This window comes from Desmodus rotundus, chromosome 3 (assembly GCF_022682495.2).
Source record: "Desmodus rotundus isolate HL8 chromosome 3, HLdesRot8A.1, whole genome shotgun sequence".
NCBI classification, from domain to species: Eukaryota; Metazoa; Chordata; class Mammalia; order Chiroptera; family Phyllostomidae; genus Desmodus; species Desmodus rotundus.
The window spans coordinates 155,207,501-155,220,936 of NC_071389.1; the positions used below are offsets into that span (position 1 = coordinate 155,207,501).

Genomic DNA, 13,436 nt, shown 5'->3' on the forward strand with positions numbered 1-13,436 from the left:
TCACATGCGGTTATTTAATAAGTTTAGCTAGTGTGACTAAGAAACTGGATTTTTAATTTGCCCTAATTTTAATAGCCACGTGTGGTGAGTAGCTACTTGATTGGACGATGCAGCTCAAGAGTTCAACCAGATATACCCTTAACTTACCAGTCTACCTTCAACGAGTGCAAGAGGCTTACAACAACCCGCTGTCACTTCCTCCCTCACGTCCTTTGTGTTCTGGTTGCCACAGCTATTACTTCTCCATGTACTGGAACCCCAGTGCACTTTTATTACTTTTACTTTAGTCATTTATCTGTTCAAAAGATTAAAATTGAGAAAAATATGTTTTTATTTTACAACTTATCACCTTTCACACTCTCTTCCTTTTATTGAATCAAATTTTTTATCTAATCTGAAGAACTTCCTTTAACATTTTATTTTTTGTTTGTTTAAAATAGTCTTTATTTCTCCTTTATTCTTGAAAGATATCTTTTTTAAAGATTTTATTTCTTTATTTTCAGAGAGAAGGGAAGGGAGGGAGAAAGGGAGGGAAACATCAATGTATGGTTGCCTCTCACATGCCCCCAACTGGGGACCTGGCCCACAAGCCAGGCATGTGCTATGACCGGGAATTGAACCAGTGACCTTTCAGTTTGCAGGCCTTCATCACTCAAACCACTGAGCCACACCAGCCAGGGCTGAAAGATATTTTTGCTGGGGAAAATCTTCTGGGCTCACCTTGGCTTCCACTTGCATAGCTTTTAAAGAAATGAGCTGGCAGCCCTGGCCGGGTGGTTCAGTTGGTTGGAGCATCATCTGGCACACAAAAAAGTTGCAGGTTCAATTCCTGGTCAGAGCATGTGCTTAGGTTTCAGGTTTGATCTGCAGTCAGGGTACCTGCGGGAGGCAACTGATCGATGTTTCTATGTTACGTTAGTGTTTCTCTCCCTAAAATCAGTAAACATATCCTTGAGTGAGGATTACAAAGGAAAGAAAGAAAAGAAATCTGCTGGTATTTTATTATTATTTTGTCCTTCTATAGCAGGAGATGGCAAACTTTTCTGTAAAGGGCCAGAGAGTAAATCTGTCAGGGTTTGTAAGCCATATAGTCCCTGCTGCAGCTACTCAGCTCTGACATCGTAGCACAGAAGCAGCCATAGCAAATAGTAAATGAATGCGTGGGGCTGTGTTCCAACTCAGCTTCTCTTACAGAACAAGAGGTGAGTCAGATCTGACCCTTGGGCCATAGTTTGCCAGTGCCTGCTGTATATGAGCTCTGTCTTTTTTCATCTGGCTGCTTTTAGAATTGTTTTGCTGTACCCTTGGGTTAAGTAGTTTGATTATGATGTGTCTTGGTTTTCTTTAAGTTTATTCTGCCTGGATTTCACTGAGCTTTCAAATTTTGGAAATTTTTTAGCCATTATTTCTTTAAATTTTTTTTTAACCCCAGCTCTTCTGAATCTTCAGTTGCATGTATATCGAACTGCTTGATATGTCTTACAGATCGCTTCACACTCCAATCCTTTCTTTGTCAGTTCTTGTTCTTTCAGTACTTCATTTTGAGTAGTTTCTACTTCTCCGTCTTGCATAAGAACGCTGTCTTCAAGTTCTCTAATCTTTTATTTGTAGTCTATAGTTTGCTATATTTTCCACACAAAAGTTCTTAATTTTATTCATTTTTAAAAATGTGATAACCCTGATTTTATTTAATGTTAAACTATAAAATATGTGCCACAGTATTGAAGTATTAATTTGACTTACAATAACATTATACATATTTAAATTCAACTCAATTACGAAATAAAACTGTTTACTTAAACAATATAACCCTCCTCTAATGAAAGTAACTTTAGCCCTGGCTTGTGTAGCTCAGTGGATTAAGTGCTGGCCTGTGGACCAAAGGGTTGCCAGTTTGATTCCTAGTCAGGGCACATGCCTGGGTTGTGGGCCGGGTTCCCAGTAGGGGGTGCATGACAGGAGACTGCACATTGATGTTTCTCTCCCTCTCTTTCTCCATCCCTTCCCCTCTCTCTAAATTTTTTTAAAAACAAAGAAGGAAGGTAACTTTATATAAAAATTTTGACTTTTAACTTTCATTGCTCTTCTACTCTGGCCTCCATTTCCAAAAATGGGCACATTTCAACTAATTTTTTTAATGAATATTGTGCAGCAAGTTCCTGAAGTTTTCCAATTTTTTTTACACTTTTGAAATTCTTGCAAATGCAATAAACACAATGATACTATTTCTTGTTTGGTTAGATGGCATTCATAAGTGAGCCTACTTTCTGCATACTTGCTGTCAGTTTCTTTGAAAATAAGACCTTCAAAGCAAGGTCCAAACCCTGAGTCTGAATATTTTCCCACATTTGACATTTAAGCTTACCAACATGACCCGTAATTTTGGAAAGACTTCTATAATGAAGACTAAATTCTGCCTGTAATTATCATGCTCCATTTTCTATCCCAAACAAAAAATGAACATAAAAATACAAAAGAAATGATTTGGCTTTGTGAAATATTTGCAAGAATAACTTTGTTTTCTAAATATTGAACTTCATTTCCAGTGAATAGTTGAAAATCTGGGTGCCCAGAGAATGGTAATACTTTAGATAAAGGCCTTGATTTTTTTCTTTTTTAAATTATATTTTATTGATTATGCTATTACAGTTGTTTTGATTTTCCTCAAGATGCCCCCCTCCACCCAGCACCTCCCACTCCCTCAGGCAATTCCCCCACCATTGTCTGTGTCCATGGGTCATGTGTGTGAGTTCTTTGGCTACTCCATTTCCTATACTATAGTTTACACCCCCATGGCTATTCTGTGACTACCTGTTTGTACTTCTTAATCCCCTCACCTCTCACCCATTCCCCCACACCCAACCCTTCTTTATCTTTAACCTTTGGCATTTTAATTATGATGCGTCTTGGGGTGGGTCCCTATGCGTCCATCTTGTTTAGGATTCTCTGTGCTTCCTGGACTTTCATGTTTATTTCCTTCAGCAAATTAGGGAAGTTTTCTTTCATTATTTTTTCAAGTAGATTTCTAATATCTTGCTCTTTCTCTTTTCCTTCTGTCACCCCTATGAAGTGAATGTTGAATTGCTTAAAATTGTCCCACAGGCTGCTTACACTATCCTCATTTTTTTGGATTCTCTTTTCTTCTTCTTGTTCTGATTGGTTGTTTTTTGCTTCCTTATGTTCCAAATCATTGATTTGATTCTCGGCTTCATCCACTTCACTGTTGTTTCCCTGTAAATTGGTCTTTATTTCAATTAGTGTATCCTTCATTTCTGACTGGGTCTTTTTTATGCTGCTGAGGTCCTCACTAAGTTCCTTGAGCATCCTTATAACCAGTGTTCTGAACTGTGTATCCAATAGATTGCTTATCTCCCTTTTGTTTAGTTCTTTTTCTGGAGTTTTGATCTGTTCTTTCATTTGGGTCATGTTTCCTTGTCTCCTCATTTTGGCAGCCTCCCTGTGTTTGTTTCTATGTATTAGGTAGAGTTGCTTTGACTCTGTGTCTTGGTAGTGTGGCCTAATGTAGTAGGTGTCCTATAGGCCTCCCCTGTTACCCAAGCTGGGTACTCAAGGTGCACCCTTCATGTGGGCTGAGTACATCCTCCTGTTGTAGTGGAGCCTTGGTTGCTGTTGGCAGATCAATGGGAGGGATTTACCCAGGCCAGTCAGCTGCAAGGACTGGCTGTGACCACTGACCATCAGCCTTTGCCCTCCGTGGAGGATCAGCTGTGCAGGGGCAGGGTGGTGGTGCTCTGATGTGGTCTGTAGCTGTCCACTGGGTGCACTGGTCCCCGGGTTTCCCGGGTGGTGGAGGCCAAGATTAGCCCCCAACCTGTTTTTTGCCTGGGGCCATCCTTCCTGAGCTATAAAGCAATCTGAGATGGCTGCTACTTGTGCTGGGCTTGGAGATTCCCAGGCGAAGCCAAGCTGTGAATCTAGGCTGCAAGTACTGGGGCTGGGGCTCACTGAGGCCAGCTGCTGCTTGTTTGAGAGGATTTATACATTTGTGAAGCATGAGCCATTCATATGGAAAAGCAGCTTGAGTGGGCCCATAAGTTGGGTGGGGTGGAGTCTCTGGGGATCTCCAAAGTGGGTCAAACAGCATGAGCCAGGTTGATGGAATCTTAGTTAAGGCACCAGTCTGCCGACTCTGTGGGGGAGGGTCCAGAAAGAGAACAATGACTTCTGTGCCCCTTGATGCCAGATACCTAAGCCTCCCCCTGCCCGCCACTGGTGCCCATCAAGCCGCCTCCTGGTGCCAGAGCCCAGAGGGAGTGAGTCTAAGTAGGCAAGTCCATGTATGTGTTCTTTAAGAGGAACTTCTTGGGGCTCCAGGAGTTTCTTCCACTGATTCATTCCCCACTGGTTTTCGCAGTCAGAAGTTGTAGGGACTTATCTTTCTGGCACTGGAACCCTGGGATGGGGGGCCTAGTGTGGGGCTGGGACTCCTTGCTCCTGAGACATCCCTCCTGAATTTTTATCCACCACAGTTGGTGTGGGACCAGCCCGTTCTGCCTTGCGCCCCTCCTACCAGTCTTTTATTATGTAGTTGTCAGACATCTATTCAACTCAATTTCAGTGAGTTCTAAGTGATGGCTGTTCTATATTTTAGTTTTAATTTTGTTGTGGTTGTGCAAAGAGGCAAGCCATGTCTACCTGTGCCACCACCTTGACCAGAAGTCAAGGCCTTAATTCTTTCAAGTAGAGAAAATGCAAGGCCCCTTGGATTTTCCTCTTTGGTCAAGACTCCATCAAGCCCACTGGTGAAATTCTGTAATGTGTGTCCCCATCTCTTTTCCAAACAGGTATCTTGTAAAGGCTATCTTACATCTAATGCACATTAATGCTTGCATGTAGTTCAGATATGTAGATGAACTACAGGGCCATGTAGATGAACTACAGGGCCATGTAGATGGCCCTTTTTGTGTTTACACAGAAATCTTGTAGCCATCAGTGAAAAATATTCTCTTCATTTCCTTTTATCAAAAGTGAAAATATTTAAAGATCTTTTCATTGTGACTTGAAATAATTTTCTTCATAGAGGATTATATTCACTATCTTCCAAGAATCTGCTCTCTCATAACTGTGTAATGCTTAGAATTAAGGACAATCTACATATTCAGTGTCAGGGTTCTGTATGTCGTCAGCTTTGCAGAAGTTTTCTGAGGAGTCATCACACTTGGCTCCCTGAAGACCAATTTTCTTCACTCAGAGGTTCACCCATCGCTCCAAGTTACTTCACTTGTTCATGTTCTTCAGTGAGATTGGTGCCTTCTTCAGAATACCTGCAGCTTACAGATTTAATTTAAATTTAAGTAAAGCACTAATTTTTAAAATTATTTGACTTTATATTTTATTACTTCTTACACTGAACTTAATCACTTTATCTTATAACATACATAAAACCCTTTCACAATACCAGTATTAGTGCTAACAATACAACTACACAGTGAAGTGAGTTCCTTGCAGTTTGCTTTGTCTTAGAATCTATCCTACTAAAAAAGGACAAAGTCCTGTGTTCGAAAGTAATTTGAAATCATTCTTTCTTTGGTTATGTTACCAATCTCATATACATTTAGGTTTATTTTAGTTGTTCCAATTTTAGGGATTGCTCTTTTTACTCTTTTTGGTTTAAATGACTGTTAGAATATGTAAAATAATTAAATGATTCTAAAGTCAAAACCACATAAAAAGGTGTCTTGGAGTCTCCCTTCCATTCCTATGCCCTGATCCCTGATCCCCCTTCCCACCTACTGTGATGCCATTTTTATAAGCTTCTGGATTATCCTTCAATGTTTTATTTTGTACAAAAGTAGCTACCATACACACTGTTCTGCACCTCACCTCATGTAGTACACTGTGACAATTATTCTACAGGAACACATAGAAATAGTTTATTTGGCTATTCAGCTCCTCACTGTTGGTAGTATTGGGGTGTTTCTAGTCTTTTGCCATTAAAATAATGCCACAATAAATAATTTTGTGCATGCCTCATTTCAAGTTCATGCAAATGTACTTTTAGTATAGATTCCTAGAAAATGTGATTGCTGGGTAGAAGGAAGAATGCGTCCACTCGTGGTTTTGTGAGGTGACACCCAATTCCCCTCCTCCAGGGCTGCATCATTCTGTACTTCCAGCAGCAGCGTGTCACTGTCTTCCCCCCGAGTTTTGGCAACAAACAGCGTTGTTAAACTTTTGGATTTTTGACATCACAGTAAGAAATGCTATCTCAGTGTAATGGAATTTGCTTTTCTTTTTTGAGTGAGTTGAGTCTGTTTCACTGTTTTAAGGGCCACTTGCATGAATTTTTAAAAACTACCTGTTCATGTTTCATGCTCGCTTTTCTACTGGATTTATGTCTTTTTATTTCTAGAAGCTCTTCACACATTAAGGAGATTAACTCTTTCCTGTGGTATAGTTGCCAATATTTTGTCCAGTGAATCATGTCTCTGATTTTACTTATGGTATTGAGGCCATGCAATTTAAAAAAAACTTATGTAATAGAATTTTTTGGTCTTTTATTGATTCTAGATTTTGAATCATAGAAATGCTTTTCCACTACCCCCATGGGTGTATTACACAGAAACCTACCAATGTTTCGTCTATAGTTTGTAGGGTTTCCGTTTTTGTTATGCTCAGGTAACTGGTCCAGGTGGAGTCCATCTTGGCGTGCAATGTAAGTTATGGATCCAGTTTTCCTCTTTCCAAATGATACCCAGTTGTTTCAACAACATTTATTTAAAGTCCATTTTTCATCGTTTTGCAACATTTTTATCATACATTAAATTTCTTTATGTATTGGATTGATGCATCCATTAGTATCTCTGTCTATGCATGTATCAATTCTACAGTCTTAATTATTTTATTTATTTTTTTAACTTTTCAGAAAAGATATTATTTATTTATTTTTAGAGAGAGGGGAAGGAAAGGAGAAAGAGAGGGAGAGAAACACCAATGTGTGAGACATACATCAAGGTGCCCACACTTACATTGATCTGTTGCCTCTGCATGCCCCCCACTGGTGACCTGACCCACAACCCTGGCGTGTGCCTTGACTGGGAATTGAACCTGCAACCTCTTGGTTTGCAGGCCAGCACTCAGTCGATTGAACCACACCAGCCAGGGCTGTCTTACTTATTTTAGATGTCTGATAAGACCAGTCTCTGTTCATTGCTTTTCTTTTTAGTGTTTTCCTGTAAGTTCTTGTTTATTTTTTTCATGTGAACTTAAAAGTAAATTAGTGTACATAGCGATAATGCAAAGAAGCATTATGATGATGGAAAAATTCTGTACTTTGATTTAATTATGTTGGTGGTGGTTACACCCACCTATACATATGACAAAATTGTATGTAACTATATACACACACAAATGACTGCACATATAACTGATGACATTTGAATAAGCCCTGTGAATTGTACCAATTGCAATTTCCTGATACTCATTTGTACATAGTTACACAAGATGTCACCACTGAGGGAAACTGGGCAAAGGATACATGAGACCTTCCTATATATTATTTTATAACTTCCTGTGAGCTCATAATTAAAGTAAAAAAAAATCAATCTGTCTAGTTAAAACAAACACAAATCTTAGAATTTGTATTGAAATTATATTAAATTTACAAACTCACATAAGGTATCTTTCATTTGCTTGATTCCACTTTCGAGTCTTTGGGAAGTATTATAAGCAAAGTTTTTCTCAGATTTTTACATATTTCTTATTGATTTGATTCCTAGGAGTTTTATAGCTATGGTTGCTATTACAAATTGGATGTTGATGTTGTCTTCTAGGTTCTAACTGGTTCTTCCTTGTAGGTATGAAGCCTTCTGTAAATTTCTTTTATGTTCTACTACCTTATTGAATCTTTTTTAAAAATTTATTAATTTGAGAGAGAGGGGAAAGAGGAGAGAGAGAAAGAGAGAAAGAAAGAGAGAGAGAGAGAGAGGGAGGCATCGATGTGTTGTTCCACCCACTGGTGCATTCACTGGTTGACTCTTGCATGTGCCTGACCAGGGACGGAATCCACAACCTTGGCGCAATGGGATGATGCTCTACCTAACTGAGCTACCCGCCAGGGCCCTGAATCATCTCTTTGTTTGCAGTAGTGTTTCCATCGATTGCTCCCATTTTCTAGACACACCATGATATTATTTATAACTTTCATACATTTATTTGTTTTCTCTGTAGCAACACTGGCAAATAACTTCCAACACCATGCTAGGCGTTATGGTGGGGCGGACATCCTTGTTTGGTTTTTGACATGAGCAGGGATGTCTCCAATGTTTCCCCATTAAAATATTAAGATGCTAGCAAGCAAGACGCTTTATGAAGCTGAGAAAAATATTCTTCTCTTCTTCTTTTGAAAATTATTTTATTAGGAATACGCCTTGAACTTCCTCAAATGTTTTCCCAGCACTATGGAGATAACTGCAAGATCTTTTTAAAAATATCATTATTATTAAATATATTAATGTATTTCCTAACATTAAACCATCTTTGCATTTCAGAAACAATTTCCACTTGGTAATAACATGTCATGCTGTTTGATTCTGTTTGCTAATATTTTATTTAGGATTTTTGCATTGATATTAATGAATGAGGTTGCTATGTAATTTTCTCTTTTGAACAATCTTTTTCAAATTTTAGTTTCAATGTTATATTTATTTTATAGAGAATATTTTTGAAGTCATTTTTCTGTGCTTTGGAATAGAATTGAGATTATATGTATTTAAAGAATCCCATTTGAAACTATCTTGGATACTTTTAAGGAGATTTAAAAAAAAATTCTGGCTAATATTTTAATTGTTTTCAATAGAACGGCTGGTCTAAATAAACTATTCCGTCTTTTTCCCTGGCAGGGAAGCGGAGAACTCCCAATGTCTGTTACTGTATTTACCCCCTCTAGCCCTTAGACTTGGCTCAGTTATCATCTCCTCTAAGTTCCTCTCTGGTCCCCCAGGTTGTGCACAGGTGCCTTTTTTCTGGGCTCCTTCTGGCTATTGTTCATTCTTGCATTTATACTGTATATTGAAGTAATCCATTAATTATATCAAGAGTTATTAAAAGATAACTCTGTTAGCCAAAAGTTTTTTTCAGGCGAGGATCCTGTATTGTCTTCACTTTTTAACTTCCAGTGTCTAGTGCCAAATACAGTGCCTGCCATATAGGGGAAGCCTCCATGAAAATTTGATGAGCTGATATTTGATCAGACCCCTCCACCTGCCACACACACACACACACACACACACACACACATACACACAAAACATCTAGGAATCACTCTCGACAATCTGTGCCCCTTCATCTTCAGTTTGCAATTAATGACCAAGTGTATCAACTCTCACAGTAAAATACTTCAAATTCACCCCCTTCTCTCCTTTTTTATGGCCACTACCCTAGTCGAAGTCCCCATTATTTCTTGCCTAGACCACCAAACTTCCGTTTTCCCCATTTTAATCCTTACTCTTCCCTGTCTGTAATCCATTCTTTATCAGGAAATCAAAGTGATCCTGGGAAACACAGATGTGGTTATCAAACCTATCAATAGCTTCCTATTCTTTTTGGATGAAGTTTAGAATCTTTAACATATTCCCCAAGACACTGCCTGATCAGGAGCATTTCTGCTTTTCCAGCTTCAGCTTGTTTCCCCAATTCCTTATTCCGGCCTCTTCCTCTTCCTCCAACTTCCTAAGCTCTTCTCCCTAGGAGTCTTTGAACACTCTTTTTCATTTGCTGGAAAGCCCACTCCCTGCACCTCCCCCACACTTCTGATCTGGTTATATTTATTCATCTTCCAGATCTGTGCTCAGGCAAGTTGCCACTGACCTCCTAGTATGACTGAGGTACTCTGTAGAATGGCCGTGTTGCCTTCCAAACCTTTTTTTTATCGCTATTGTGAGTTTTGAGGCATTCAAGATTCTTTATCTAATGCTTATTTCTCGCACTAAGTACAATTTCCCTGGAGGCAAGGACTATGTTCATCTTATTTTCAGCTGGATATTCGGCATCTATCATAAGGAACATCATAGTAATGGGAGTTAATAAGTATCTGTTGGATGGATGGGTGAATGAACGAATTATTATTGAACTCTGAGCAAGAAGCCTGAAGGAACAAATGCTCTATTTTGCCCTCCAGGGGGAGACATACTCCTATGTAGCACAGGACTCAAGCGAGCCCAGAATTCTGAGATGGACCATAGACTGCTTCTCAAGCCCCTAAAATTGATTCAGAGATTCCAATCATTTCTTTGCCAGCAGGATTCTCCAGATCAGTCTAGACCGCCCACTGGTACCAAGCAAGTGGCATTTCCTCTGTTAATTTTCCTCCCTTGAACAATCTGAAAATCTCTCCTGCTACACTTTGTGTACTGCAGTCTTATTTGCTAGGAAATTTAGCTATGACTGCCCACATTTTTGGGACAACGGTATCATGAATAAGAAATTTAAATACTATTATTAACATTGTTATTTGTATTTTTACTAAATTTTTTTCAAAATCCCTCAGACAATTTTTTTCTTTGAAGTCTCAAAATCTTTCAAAATTATTTGGATAGTGGACTGACTGTAGGGCCAGGAATAATAAGACATTAACGAAAAGCTAATTTAAAAACATAAAACAGTGATTCATAAATCTCCCCGAGCCCTGGGGAGAGTGTAGGGAAGAAGAGTGGAGTTGGAACACGGAGAGCGTGTCTGCCCCTGAGCAGGTTCTGAAAGAAGCCCTTGTTCAAGCCCGATGGCACGTCTCGCGGGCTGCCCCTGCTGCACATTAATACTGTTCTTTTCTCGGGTGAATTAGTTTCTCTAGGACAAGGTTTAAGTGCACAAAAAATGTCATGAGGCTGACACTATAGTTCTCTGAACTCTTTTTTTTCTTTTACTCTATTTCCAAAGCTCCCTTTCGGTCTTCCTTTCATAGTGCCTTGGCATTCCACTGTCCCCGGCTTTGGGCTTCGGCTTCGGGAGGGCAGTTCGCTCCAGTTCAGTTCAGTTTGCATTTGTCTAGTACCTCCTGGGAGTCTGGGAGCATGCTGGGGCCAGGAGGTAAGTGCAGGGAATCTGAGGTGCTGTTTAGAGGTGCTTAAAATGTAACTGGAAAGCCTACATGTTCGTAACCTCCTTGAACAAATATAAAATAATGCAAAGACGACGTAGATAAGAACCAACATTTATATAGTTTACAAAGCCACTCTCCACAAATATGATCTAAGTTTTGTGAAATTAGCCCTTGGGGTGTGTGTTGTCACTCTCATCCTGCTGTGCGGATCTGTAAACAGAAACGTAGATGACACAATTAGCGTAGATGGGTAAGTAATTAGCGCTACAGTCAGAAATGGAAACTTGGCGCTGGCTGTGTTTGCATAATATTCCATTGCTTTTTAAAATAAGGAATATGCCATAAGCAATAGCCCTCAAAATTGAGGAAATTCAAGTAAAGAGGAAATAGACTGTTACGTTCGTTAATGAAGGAAAGCTTATTTATCTCACCTGGTCTGGCACCTGGATCTTATTTTTCACCTAACTTTGTTAATTTTGATTGATTCCTCTCTCCTTTGCTCTAAGGATATCTCAAACTTCCTTTTGGTTCTTTTCTCCTTTTTCTTTTTTCTTTCTTTCTTTTTTTTTTTATGGGAGAAGCGCCAATGTGTAGGGAATCACTCCTTCTTACTTTCTTTCGGAAGGGTGTCAGGAAAGCTTTGCCATCAACATTGGTCAAGTGGCGCCCGAAGAGGAATGAGGCCTTTTTAGACAGAAGGAGAATTAATGAGTTCTGGCCAGAAGCCAGAAAACTCTTGCAAAAGGCTTCCTGTAGCCACTTAGAGAGGTTGCAGGGCAGACTTCCTGTCCTCCAACACGCTGTCACTCTGGGACTGCACTGGAAATCAGGGCAGGGTTTGGAGCCAGCAGGTGAAGAAAGGAGTTTTTCACTCCAGAAAGGCCCGTGGCCAATAGGGAGCCGCAACGCTCAAAGAGCAAGACACCCAGATCTGTAACAGCCGATGGCATCTACTCCCGGGGACCAAATACTAACACAGGTTGAACAGTGATAGCAGCAATAATTACAAGCGAAACATCATTATCGAATTTCTAGTTCAAGTTTATGCCAAGGTCTGAAAATAGGAGCACTAGTTGTACTGTCAGTCAACGCCATCTAATGAGCACTTCTTGAGAGCAGAACTGGAATTAGCAGGGGAGAGAAGACAAAAATAATAATAAAAGGTCTTAGATATACAACACATTTTTAAAAAACAAAAAACAATTTATTCAATCACTTGTAGTCAAAATATGAAGAACAGAAATAAATTTAAATACCTAAAGTTGGAATGTCAAATGCAAGATTCATGGGATGTGATCAAAATACAACTTTGTGGCCTTTACTATCTATTAAAAATAGTTATTAGGAGGTGACAATCTTCCCTTGCCCCTGAATGGAAAATTGAGCAGATTTTCTAATATTTTGGTTCATTCTTCTATAATTGGTGGTAGCTTTACATCAAAAAAGAGAGTCTTCATTTAGTAAATAGAATATTTCCAGTCCGAGATGGTAACCAAATACTTCAGTCTTCCTTCCAAGGTGCTAGTCTAAGACTTCTCCTTCTCCCCTGCCCTGCAGGAGGCCTCCAGTGGCTAAAGGCCTGCAGCCTTCACCTTTCTCCTCGACTGGCTCCGCCCCACTAGCTAACTGCTATTTGGTCTGCTGTGTAAACTTGGGAGGGGGCTGGCGGCTGAGGGGATAGGGCCGCTCTGTTTTGATAGAGTGGGCCTGTACTACCTGGGTCTGGCAGATGGCTAAGGTCGCCTCACTTTCTTGTAGAGTGGTGCTAAAGGTTCTTCGGAGATTGCCGTCGTCAGAGACCTCTCCCTTGAGTCCCTTTGTCCTAGACAGATGGTTGCTTGTGACCACCTCTGTCGGTTCTAGGACTTCTGTGTTCATCTCTAACTTGTGGTCACTGGGTCCTTCCACACCTCCAGAGCGCCCTTTTTAGTGCACCAAAGGCAGCCTCATGCTGCCTGCCTTCCACGTGGTCCCCATGTGATCCAGGGAAACATTTACACTTTCGTCATCCCTCCCAAACCTGGGAGTGCTAGTGGGTCCCAGTGCGGCCACCTCTGCTTTGCGGCTACTGCCCTCTTTTAGTTCATTGGTAAGAGTTGGTGTGGTTCTCCGTGTTTTGCAACCATAAGAAACAACTTCCAAGTTCTCTAGTCCCGCAGAAGCCCCTCCTTAGGCTTGAGGAGAAGGCACAGCACAAGCGCTGCCTCTCCCTCTGGGTGTGAAGGGGGTGGGAACTCAACAGCACAAACTTCTTCCCAAAACATCTTCACAGACCCTCTCGCTACACACTATCTTGATCTCACCATGAGGTAGAACTGTTCTTCAACATCGACCCTGCACATAGAAACTTCATTGAAATTATCATCTTTAATTGCAG

At 40.2% G+C, this 13,436-nt stretch overlaps 1 protein-coding gene and 1 pseudogene across 1 annotated transcript in view; one reads left to right on the forward strand and one right to left on the reverse strand.

Moving 5' to 3' along the window:
* The window catches only part of ASB8 (ankyrin repeat and SOCS box containing 8), a 35,145-nt gene that overhangs the window by 9,688 nt on the left and 12,021 nt on the right, over positions 1-13,436 (forward strand). The window lies entirely within an intron of this gene.
* LOC123478214 (ERO1-like protein alpha) lies at positions 2,135-2,848 on the reverse strand (annotated as a pseudogene).